Here is an 11,948-nt window from a genome sequence, read left to right as displayed (position 1 = left end):
CAAAATCTATTTTTTCCTGTTGTGATAAGGAAGTAGCAAAATGAATGACCTTAGGGTTGTCAGGTGTACCCAAATTGATTTCCTCAGTCATTTCCACTAGCAATGTTGATTTAGCCTGACTTGATAGGGGTATGTCCACTCTTCCACCTTTGGGCACCTCAGAGAGGTTTTCACCCATAGGTACGTCTTTTATTTTGACTTTTGTATGATCAGAGAGTGCCTTACGGTTTTCACCCAAAGATCTATTCTTTTGATTTTTTACTATTTCTTTTCTTTTTTCATTTTGATGACTGGAAGAGGGAGTTGACTCCCCAAAATATGCCGTGGAATCCAGGTCAATAGCGAATCCTACCTTATGATCACCTTGTGGTATGCCTTCCCGTAGTCCAAGGAATTCTGCAATTGCTTCATCATTTTGAAAACAGTCCAATATGAGCGGTTCTTGTTGGTCATGTTGGATAAGTTGGGGATAGATGAGGGGCATGTCATCATCAGTTGTAAGGAGAGAGAGGGCTGATATGGTAAATATATGAACATCTATAGTGTCACTATCTGAACTGCTTGTATCAGATTCGGAGCTTGGATCCCAAAATGTCTCTATCCAAGCATGAGGACATGTTTTAGGAAGCAGAGTTATTTCGTGTTTGTCTTCCATAGGCAAATTATCAGGGTCAATGAAAATATTGTCGAGGGCATAGGAGCTAGAAGAAAAAGAACTCCACTCCCATTCATTGGAATCAGTCTCGGGTCGAGTATCCTCAGGTGTTATGTCATCGTCAGAATCACACCCTTTTCGACACGTGGGCACTTTGGTAGATGTGGATCCAATTCGCAACGGCACAAAACCTAACCCTAAAGTTGGAGGTCACCTCTTGGGTATGACAAGTTCTAGCCTTCCATTGTTGTTTAGGCCTAAGCCACTACAACCATCATATCCTTTCTTTTGCAGCATAGTAAATCCTTTGCCATATCATTCCACCGACAATCTGATAGGTGGGGTCTCAGTTGGATCTTTATAAAGCCAATCTATGACATCATCATCTACATTTTCTTTGTCAAGTTCTCCCCATCTTGTAAATGTAGTGGGAGGCTGATATTGAATAATGACCTTAGGTTCCTTTTGCAATAAATGCAGTTTGCCATATGATTTTGGAGATATTGGCAAATTCCTGATGAGGAATGTCTGATCCATTGAATATTCTCCACATCCTTGGTCTTGTATCTTCAATTTTCCTTTGACGACATATAACAATTGATTAGGATCCACATAGCTATGTGATTTGGCCTCTCTATTGACTGGGACTTGCTGTTGAGGGGTATCCTTTAGCATAGCACAAAATTGGAATGGATTAGGATCTCCCGGAATGGTTATCTCAGTTCCATTATAAGGATATTTTAAACATTGATGATAGGTGGATGGAACCGCTTTCATTGCATGAATCCATGGACAACCAAGGATCATATTATAAGGGAGATCAAGTTCAAGGACTTGCAGGAAAGTGTTTTCTATCACTGCACCAACTCTGATAGGCAATGTAATTATCCCTTTGGATGGGCGCTCAGCATCATCATATGCTTTGATTATTATTCTTTTAGAAGCATCAATGTCATTTTCTGTATATCCAAGGCCAATAACCACTCTCAAAGTACAAATATTAAGACCTGCTCTGCCATCTATCAAGACTCATCGGATTTTGTAGTTATGAACAAAGACTTCAAGGTGTAAAGGATCATTATGAGGGGGCTTATCAGGTGAGATATCATTGTCAGAAAATGCGACATTTTGGGAAACAGCTAAATGTCCAATCCGGGCTTGAAACTGGTCAACATCAATATCTGTCGGAACAGTGGACTCAATTAAAGCTTTATCTAGGACTGCACGATGCATGGGAGACATTTTCAATAACTCAAGGATTGATATTTGTACAGGTGTCTTTCCTAGGTGATCCAAAAGATTATACTGACTTGCAGGAGTTGGCTTGGGAGGAGCTGCAGGAGCTCCTTTCAGGACTATTTTGGATCGACAAGTGGTGACTGCACAAGAAGGATCTTGTCCCTTTATTCTTAGGGTAGAAACATACTTAGTTGATGCGCGAAAACAATTAATGACATTATTATAACCAGAACTTGCATAATTGGCCGTTTGGGCAGAGTTGGAAGAAGACGCTTTACCCTTGTCATGATCAAGCAAAGGAGTTTTGAAAATAGTATGATCAGTGTTAGAGGTCGGATGGGGTGGATCTACCTCAATTACTCCTTTCTCTAATAAATCTTGAATCGTGTGTTTCAATTGAAAATAGGATGCAGTTTTGTGTCCTTTGGACCGATGATATTCACAGTACGCATTATCATTCCACCAATGCGGTTTTACCGCTAGTTCTGCCTTGATATCTGGTAGCTTAATAAATTTTTCTTGTATCAATTGTCTCATTACTGATTCAATAGGCTCTCCCAATGGTGTAAATTGTCTAGGAGGCCCATCCCGTGATCGGAAGGGTTTGCGCTGCTGGTTTTGTTGTTGGCCTTGTTGTTGGTTATATTGTTGAGTATGCTGTTGTTGAGCATGTTGTTGGTATTGCGGCTATGGAGTAACATTGCTCATTGGTGCTTGATTTTGTTCCATAGTTGACATATTAGGAACACTCAATTTCTTGATCATGAATGGGGGTTGATTTGCATTCACCGCTCTTGCATCAACAACTCCATCATTAGTGACATTCTTGTTCTTATACCAAAATCTATTTCTATCCCCCAAATAATTGGTGTTGTCATTGTCTTTATTGAGCTTGATAATTCCTTTAGCTACCAGAGCCATTTCAATGCTCATTTTCTTCTTAATGAGTTTCTCTATAGTACTAGGACTTTTCAATTTTAGCTCATACATCATTCTGGGACCAAATTCTGGATAAACAGATTCACTTGTTGTTCTTCAGGTATATCAAGAGAAGAACAACTATACAAGCTTCACCATCGCTGCAAGAAAGTCACTAATGATTCACCTTGCTTTTGCTTGGTGTTGCATAAATCTGACATGGTCACATCACTGTCGATGTTGAACGCAAAATGAGATAAAAACTTTTGAGCCAATTCAGACCAAGTCTTTATATTTCCTGGCAGATGTGAATATCAATCCATAGCTTGTCCCGTGAGACTTCATGCAAATAAGCACATTAAATACGTCTCTTCATAGCTTACCTCAGTACATGCCACGAAAGATGCTCGAATGTGATCTTTTGGATTGCCATTCCCTTTATAAATTTCAAAATTAGGTGCCTCAAAATGCTTAGGGAATGGAGGCATGTGTACACTCTTGTCAAATGGATTAGGACATAAATCTTGATCTGTATACAACTTATTTGTTCCTTTAGTTTCTAATGCGTCAAATTTTCATTGCAACTTCTCAAGTTGTTGCATAATTGTATCATAATTTAGAGGTCCATCATTAATCCCAGTTGGTATCCTTTGTCGATACATCGTATTTCCGATCGGTTGTTGATACTCTGAAATGGCCGTTTTTGGTGTTTCCGGCATATAAAGTTCTTGGTACATCGCTTGTTGCTGTAGTTGTGCTATACCTTGATATTGACCTTGTTGTTGTGCTTCTTAGAGCCTAGGTTGATATTGCAATTGAGTAGGTTGTTGATATTGCACGGGCACCAATTGCGGTTGTAAAGTAGGATAGCTTGTTTGCCTTGGCACATATTGTGGCACATGTTGGTGTTGAGGCTGATGGATCGGAATTTGTTGACTTTGTGCCAATTGTTGTTGTGGTGTATATCCCATCATTTGTAAAAAACTTTGTTTAGGTTCTTTTCATTGCTTCTCCTTAGGATGGGGTGTAGCACTTGCATTAACTTGTTGTGATGGTTGCAAGTTTGCATTAACTTGTAATGGTGCCGAAGGTGCTGCAATTTGTTGCTGAATGCGAAATTGTTGTTGTTGCACATTACTTGTTTGCACATTTGATTGTACCTTTTGTATATTACTCAACTATTGCAACAATTGTTGTTGGTGCAAACCACTATCTGTAGCTCTTTGTGTCGCCATTATCGAAGGATTTGTCGCAATAGTGCTCGGCAAAGATATTGAACTTAATGGGACATAAGAACTTTGTTGCATCATGGAATTATTTTGGACATTGGTGACATTAGGCATTCCAGTTGTGAAGCTTTCCTGCATCTTAGATTTTGATGGAACCATTTCTTGTTGAGGGATAGCTGTCAATATTTGGGTGTTCTTCATTTGATCTTGTGTTACAGGTGTTGTGTTGAATAGTGGATTATTTATTATCTCAAATGGTGACTTTTGAGGAATAGTCACTGTCAATGCCTTTGAAGCACGTTTACTCATCAATGTAGGTTGAGTTTCTTGTTGTGCATTTTCTTCATTTGGATGCAGGGAAAAACTTAACAACTCACCGCTTTGTTGTTCTTGCACATTGATTTGGTCACTTGAAGATGTCACATTACTCATCATGTTAAGATACTTTTGTGGAAACATCTTAAAGACCTTGTTCAAGAACTTATCCATCTTTTTTGTTATCTTTGGATCTTGAAGGAACATGTCAACATCATCAGAAGTATTAGAATCAGATGAAGAATCTGGTTGGACATTTGGATTTGTTTCTTGTTGAATGCCTTGATCTGAACCAAATCCTTGTGAGAGAGTTTGTTCTTCATATAATGTTTGAGTTTGAATGTCATGTTGCAGTTGTGGTTGATTCAAATTGAAAGGCGCACTTCCTCTTGGAGTTGGTGGAACACTCCCATGTCTTGGTTTCATAGGTACAAACACTGGTTCATATAATGGAGGTGGTCCAAGTTGAACCATTCCATATGGTGGTAGAGATGTGTTTAATGATCCTTCAATTTGTACTGTTTGACTAGTTTGAAACTGCGAATTTGCTATGTTGTCCAAGGGTTGATACATTGGTTCGCCCATCTTTTTAGATTTTGATCTTGTTTCAACAGGCATGTCACTTATGCAAATGCAATGTTTTTTGGAATTTTTTCAAGGATAATATATGCTATGCAACTAAATGCAAACTATGTTTTTGGTTGTTTTTGAAGATTTTGACAAACTTTTTTGAATGCAAATCTAAGAGAGGGACCCTTAGGAAATTGGAATGATATCTAGACCTCAAAGGACAAAAGGACAAAATGACAAAGTCTCCCCTATATGCTTGGATACTAAGCTAGGTTTGACCAAATGATATTGATGACAAAAGGACAAAAGATTTGATAAGGTCTAGACTTCTTAACAATGACTTAGGGTTGCCTCAAAGATTTGGATTACTCAAGTATGACAAAACCTAGTTTTGGCACTATATGCAAAGGGACAATTACTATGCAAATGACCTAATATGATATGATAATGACCTAAGATTAATGAAGAGACCTAGGATAAGCAATGTAAATGTATGACAATGATATGACTTTAATGCAAGAGGACATATGCAAATGGATGACTCTTCTTGATATGCAAAGGAGTATGACCTAGATGAAACCTAACCTTGGTACTTGACAATGATCTTTGCAAAATGCAACCTAGGATGAACCTAAATGTAAGTGACATGCTTGTTGAGATAAGATTTTGAACAATGTTTGCTAACCATGTTTGAAGATGAGTTTTGAATCTTGATAAACTTTTGTTGGATGAATGTCTCTTGTGTTTAATCTTATGTTGGATCAATTTGTTTTTGTTTTTGAAATGGGATGCAATTCAACTTTTGACAAGCAAAGAATACAAGATATTGCAACTTAGACTCAAGACAATCATGCTCATTTCCACATTTCTTATGGTAGGCAAAGACATTAGGTACTTGAGAGGTAGACTCATTATGAGATTCAAGGAGAATACATAGATGCGTGACCCCACGGGCTCCCCTCCATGCCACTCACTTCTCAGGGCAGCCAAGCATCAGTCCCCATGGAAATCTCCCCATGGTGAACTTAGTATCTCTTCCAAGTATCCGAACTTGTCCTTCTCAAGCAACTAGAAGGGTTTTTTGGCCTCTAAAACAAGGTGTGTAGTAAGGATTTCTGTTAAGCGTTACTCCTTGATGTCACGCAAGCATGATTGAGACATTAAGCCCATCAAGATACCAAACAAATGTAGTCGCGCAAGCATGATTTAGACCAAGAGGCCCTACTTAGATGTTGATATGAGAAAGAGTTCAAGGGTCATCACTTCCCAAGTAACTGCAATTCCCACGTAACACTTCCTTCAAAGCTTTCGCTCATCGGGTAACTTTTTATAGTGAGTTAGAATGCCAAGGAATTCTAGCCATAATCACTTTGGGTCATTCCCTTCTCACGATTATCACTTGCTTGCAAAAGCAAAGTGGTCGGGAAGGCAGGCCCTCTAAAGGAGACACACAATCAAAGACAAAAGCATGGTATCGAAGATCTGGATTTCTGATCACCCTAAAAGGATGAGAGCATACTCTCCTACTCCAATGTCACACTCAACAATCAAAGCAAAAAAAAAACATGTTCATTCCAACCTATTAGAAATCACTAGGTGCCTAAAACATTTAAAGACAAACACCAAGTTTAGTTGTTTCTCTAAGGCAACCTGCAAAACCCAAGTTAGAAGTTTGATTTGTTGTCTTTGACTATTGATTCTGCATAACACATGCTAGTAGTTTGATTTATTGTCTTTGCCATGTGTATGCCAAGATTCTGCACAGATAATTAGTACCAAAATCCAAAGCACAGAAAACAGAATGCAAAAACTAAACAAATTTCAAGTAAAACATTGCATTTTTACCCCTGTTCTGGACTTTACATAGGTGCAGAACTCAGGACACAGGTGCAAAATGCAAGACACAAGCACAGAATGGCTTCAACATAGGCGCAGAATGCTCAACACAGGTGTAGGTTGCTTCACACAGGCACATAAGTCTCCAGAAAACCCTGCACAACCCTGTTTTTGGGTTTTTTGGCCTGCAAATCAACTTGAAAGCACTCAAAAACACCATAAAGAGGTTAGATGGTTAGTGTTCACATCGGGTTCACCAATTAATGTACGTTAGGAAATAGGAAATCATCACAAACAGGTCAAAACACTAATCATAGCTCAATCACGAAAACTAAAATGTAATGATCTATCCTAAACAACACTCAATAGAGACATAAAAACAAAACATTCAAAGTAAGTACTATGCAAACCATATGTGGATATGAATGCTTCCTTCATGCGGCTCCATTGTTCTTCTATCCTCTTCAAATAGTTTGGTTGTGGATCTCACCTACAAGTGCACATACATGATTGAAAGCAAGTAGATAAGAAAATTGCTCAAGAGTACTCGACATATGATTGACTAGAAATTCGATAGTCTGATTACCAATTAGCTTTGATTGATGAAGATCATCCAATTTATAGAAGAATTGGAGAGATGACAAGATTAGCATGATTCAATTCAAATGGAAATTGCAAATCAATTATGTCAATTATGACAAATTATGACAAATTTCTATGTCATTTCCATGAATTTAGGAGAGAAATAGGAGGAAATTGAAATTAGGAATTAGAAAATTAAGAAATTAGAGAATTAAGAATTTAGGAATTAGGTAAATTAATTAATAATTTGTCATTTATTAATTAATTCACAAAGAGGAATAATTAGCCAATTAAATGAACATTTAATTGCGATGAGAAGACTTAGGATAAATAAATAATTTATTAATCTTAGAGGAAGAAATGACACACAAGGTTAAATGATTAAATCATGAAACCCTAGAGGATGAATTAGCAATGCGAGAATGACAATTAGGTCTTGATGAAAGATAATTGATGTTGATTCGATTATGATTCTGATTTTGAATTGATAAATGATTTGATTGATAAATGTGCCAATTGACGAGGAACAATGACAATTTGATCCAAATTGACATAATTGAGACAAACAATGATCGATGACAAATCAATCGCAAAATGACAAGATTGACAAGAGGACAAGAATCGATGACAAAATAGATTGCAAAACAACAAGATTGAAAATGACAACGATCAATGACAAATTGATCGCAAAATGACAAGATCGAACATAACAATGATCGATGACAAATCGATCGCTAGATGACAAGATTGATAAGAGGACAACGATCAATGACAAATCGATCGCAAGATTGACAAGAGGACAAAACCCTAATTAGGATTGACGATGTCCAAAATGATGACAAATGAGTACGCACATTGATGCGACAGGATAAAATTGATCAAAATCATGATTGGATAGTATTGTCGACAAGACCAAATTCGAGAGCGAGATAAATGAAGTATGTAGAAGAATGACTCGATGCTCGCAAATGATAAAAACCAAGTATGAATCATAGGAGAAATGTTAATGCAACGCAAAACCTAAAATGAGGCAATGCGTAAATGTTAAAGTATGACTTCACAAGTGTTGACCATTTTTAGGTGTCTACACTTTCAACAGACTCAGACAACATTATGGTTCAGTGCTATCTATCCTTTCTATGAAACTAAACATTGTGACCACAATCAAATAAGACTTATACAAGTGACAAGAGACACTAAACTTGAGGACTACAATGGATGTTGGTGTCGAGTCTTGGTTTTCTTATGATTTTATCTTTTGGTGACATGTCTTTTAGCTTTTTTGGGATGTCTTTGACTAGAGATTCTATCTCCAGGATGTCTTTGACTAGAAAGGCGAGGATGGGGTATTGTCACCTATTTTTATTTGTTGTCTATGGATTGTCTATTAGTAATGCTATGACTTGTCCAAGGATATGAGGATACTATGAGTCCAGTGTGAACTGGGGCATTCCTTGTTTGTGACTGTCTTATCTCCATGCAAACAGGTACAATGACTTTCTGGGTCGAACATATGCCTTGATTGTCATAACCTATCTTGCCATAATAAAGCTCAATGATGATAACGCAGAAGAAGTTATTTCACTTTCATATCTTTTGTCTTCCATCCCCCTTTCTTGATTGACTTCCATTGTCCTTCTTAAGTCCGCGTAGCCGGCTATCACATGACTGAGTATAATGACACACCAAAAACATTTGCATTTCATGTAGTTTCACCTGCATTACCACATATAAGCATTTCATACATACATATAGATATCACATCCTGCACACAACACCTGTTAGCACAATTTACATTTGCATTATCATATTCATTTGCATTACATACATTTACAATTGCATTGGCATAACATTTTAAAACATAAAAGAACAAAAATATTGCATTACATCATATAAATATTTGCATCCATTAAACAAACATCACATAAGAACATCTCATCACATAGGTACACATGCATATAGCTGCCACAAAGATGAATCATCTCATATATATATATATATATATATAAAGTGTCATGATACAATGATGTCAAAATCATATGGCTACAAAAGCACCCGCAGGTGTCTACAATACAAAAATGGTACAAAAAACTGATACATAGGGAGCCCTCTACGGCTATGATGAACTCCCTCCCTCAAAGCCGCCTGGCCTCGATGGAATCTAAGCCCCTGAAGGACCCGCCCCAGGATCATCCCTCCTGTCTCCTCTATCTGGTGGTGGTGGAGGACCCATAACCCCACCACTCGATGCCTGTCTCCTTCGGCTCCCTCTCGTAGCTATCACTGTACGTGACGGTCTATGGAATCTCCTTGCCCACTGATCTGTTGGCACTGCACCATAATAGAGATCTTTCCAGTAGCTAATCTCCTCCCTTGCCCATAGGACATAAGCATATCCTGCCTCTGTGTCCTCCGCTGCCTGTCTCCCGGCCCTCAGTGCTATCTCAGCCTCTGTATAGCATTGAATACCCTAATCTTGCTCCTGCTCAGTATCTCTGAGCATCCTCCTGAGCTGATCCCTCGCCCTCTCCAGCTCCTGGATCTCATCTGCCTTGCCCTAGGAGATCTCCCTCAGATCTAGCAGCTCATCCTCCACTGGGTCAGCCCCCTCCACCTTTGCCTGTGGCTCCCCTATACGGGTGCCTGCCCCTATGCCTATACCTATACCTATACTGGTACTTGTCTCTATCCCTATCCCTGCACCTATACCTGTTTGGGACCCTGTGCTGCTGGCACCTATAGCGGCAATCCACCGTGACCCCTCACTACCCGAGCCTGCCTCTACTCACCACCCTCCCTTTGAGGTGCAACCCTCCTCCTCCATCGGCCTCTACCCCCATCACCTCCACTATCATCATCATCCCCACCCCCATCTCCCTCCAATGGCTCTCTCAGATCCATCAAGCGTGGGAAGGGATGCTCTGCCCAGTATGTTGTGTACTTAGCATCCATGTCGACATCCTCAATCTCTGGCCACATGTCCTAGGGTAGGGGTATCATCTCTACTAGCTATGTCACTACCTGATCATACGACAGAAAGGGCCCAGACTGTGCCTGATCTCTAACTGTCCGTGCATACAAGCCTGAGCCTCGGGGCATCCTCTGAATTCGGCCAAACTGTCGGCCAATCCTATCCACAAGCTACCTCTCTAGCACATAGGGCATCCGCCCAATCAGGTACCTACTCTGAAAGGTGTAGGGAAGTTCAACTACATCATCCTCCCACTACTCGTAGCACAAATATGGTCTCCATATGACCATGTCGATGTCATCTATCACTCACCGCCAGTGCTCCAACCTACCAATCCGTGGCTGTGATGTGATCATATCATATAGGTGCACAAAGCTGCATCCATGTCCTCTGCCCCTAAAGTGTATCGGTCGGGTAACCAATAGATGCTCATAGGCCCATACCTGTAGCAATGTCACTCCATAGCCCAATCCCATTGATCCATGGTAGACAAACTGATGCATCTCGTAGTAGAGGTGTGCCAGCACACACGGTCCCCAAGCATATCTGGTGTGCTGTGTCACCAGTGTCTCCAGTGCTCCTCCCTAACCCATAGCCAACCCCTGTGTCGCCCTATCTAGACACAAGAATCCACTGATCGCTCCTCCTACCACTGCTAGTAATGCTAATCCTGTGGCTGTCATGGTATCCCATGCCACGTGTCTTGCCCTCATCTCCAGTCTTGGGTCCTGGAATACTCACCTCAGGGCCTCCCTGTCTCCATCTTGATCGTATGGGATTAGCTCCCCATTGATCGGTATCCGCTGAATCTTGTAAACATCCTCCAGGGTGATAGTCATCTCACCCATCGGCAAATGGAACGTGCATGTCTCAGAGTGCCATCTCTCAACTAATGCAGTCAGCAAACCCATGTTCGCCCAAAAATTAGGCACATACAGAACATGTCTCAGTCCCATCTCATCAATAGCAGCTCGCTCCTCGGCTGTCAACTCAGGTCGCAACCTCTGAGTAGACGGGAATCTATCCCGTGACTCCAGTATCGGTAAATACTCCTGCAGTCAAGCAAATCACTCATGTCAGTCATAGTGGCATTCACTGTTCATCACAAAATGCTACTTTTTATCTAAATGCATATGGCATTCTATCCTAGTGACACTCACTGTTCATCACAAAGTGTTGCTTCTATCCTAGTGGTACTCCCTGTTCATCACAAAGTACTACGTGTGTGACATTCCCTATTCATCACAAAGTGTTACTCACATTTGCACTCCTTGTTCATCACAAAGTGCTGCTCATATTTTAGTACTCCCTGTTCATCACAAAGTGCTGCTCATATTTTAGTACTCCCTGTTCATCACAAAGTACTCTATCTTGGTACTCATTGTTCATCACAAAGTGCCTTGATTTATCCTAGTCTTCCCTAGAGGACCTGCTTGAGTGTATTCTCTCAGCAACTTATCCAATCGACAGTGTATGTTCATCACATAACTGCCGATTTGACCTAGAAGACCAAAGCTAAACATAAACATGCTTACCTGACATAAACACGCTTTTAGACTTCACAGATGTGCCTAAAAAACACAGACGTGCCTGATTGACACAGACGTGCCTATGCTCTGCACAGACTCACCTG

Source organism: Cryptomeria japonica, chromosome 10 (genome assembly GCF_030272615.1).
Source record: "Cryptomeria japonica chromosome 10, Sugi_1.0, whole genome shotgun sequence".
Lineage (NCBI taxonomy): Eukaryota > Viridiplantae > Streptophyta > Pinopsida > Cupressales > Cupressaceae > Cryptomeria > Cryptomeria japonica.
The sequence above is the reverse complement of the archived record's forward strand: the minus strand, read 5'-3'. Positions refer to the sequence as shown.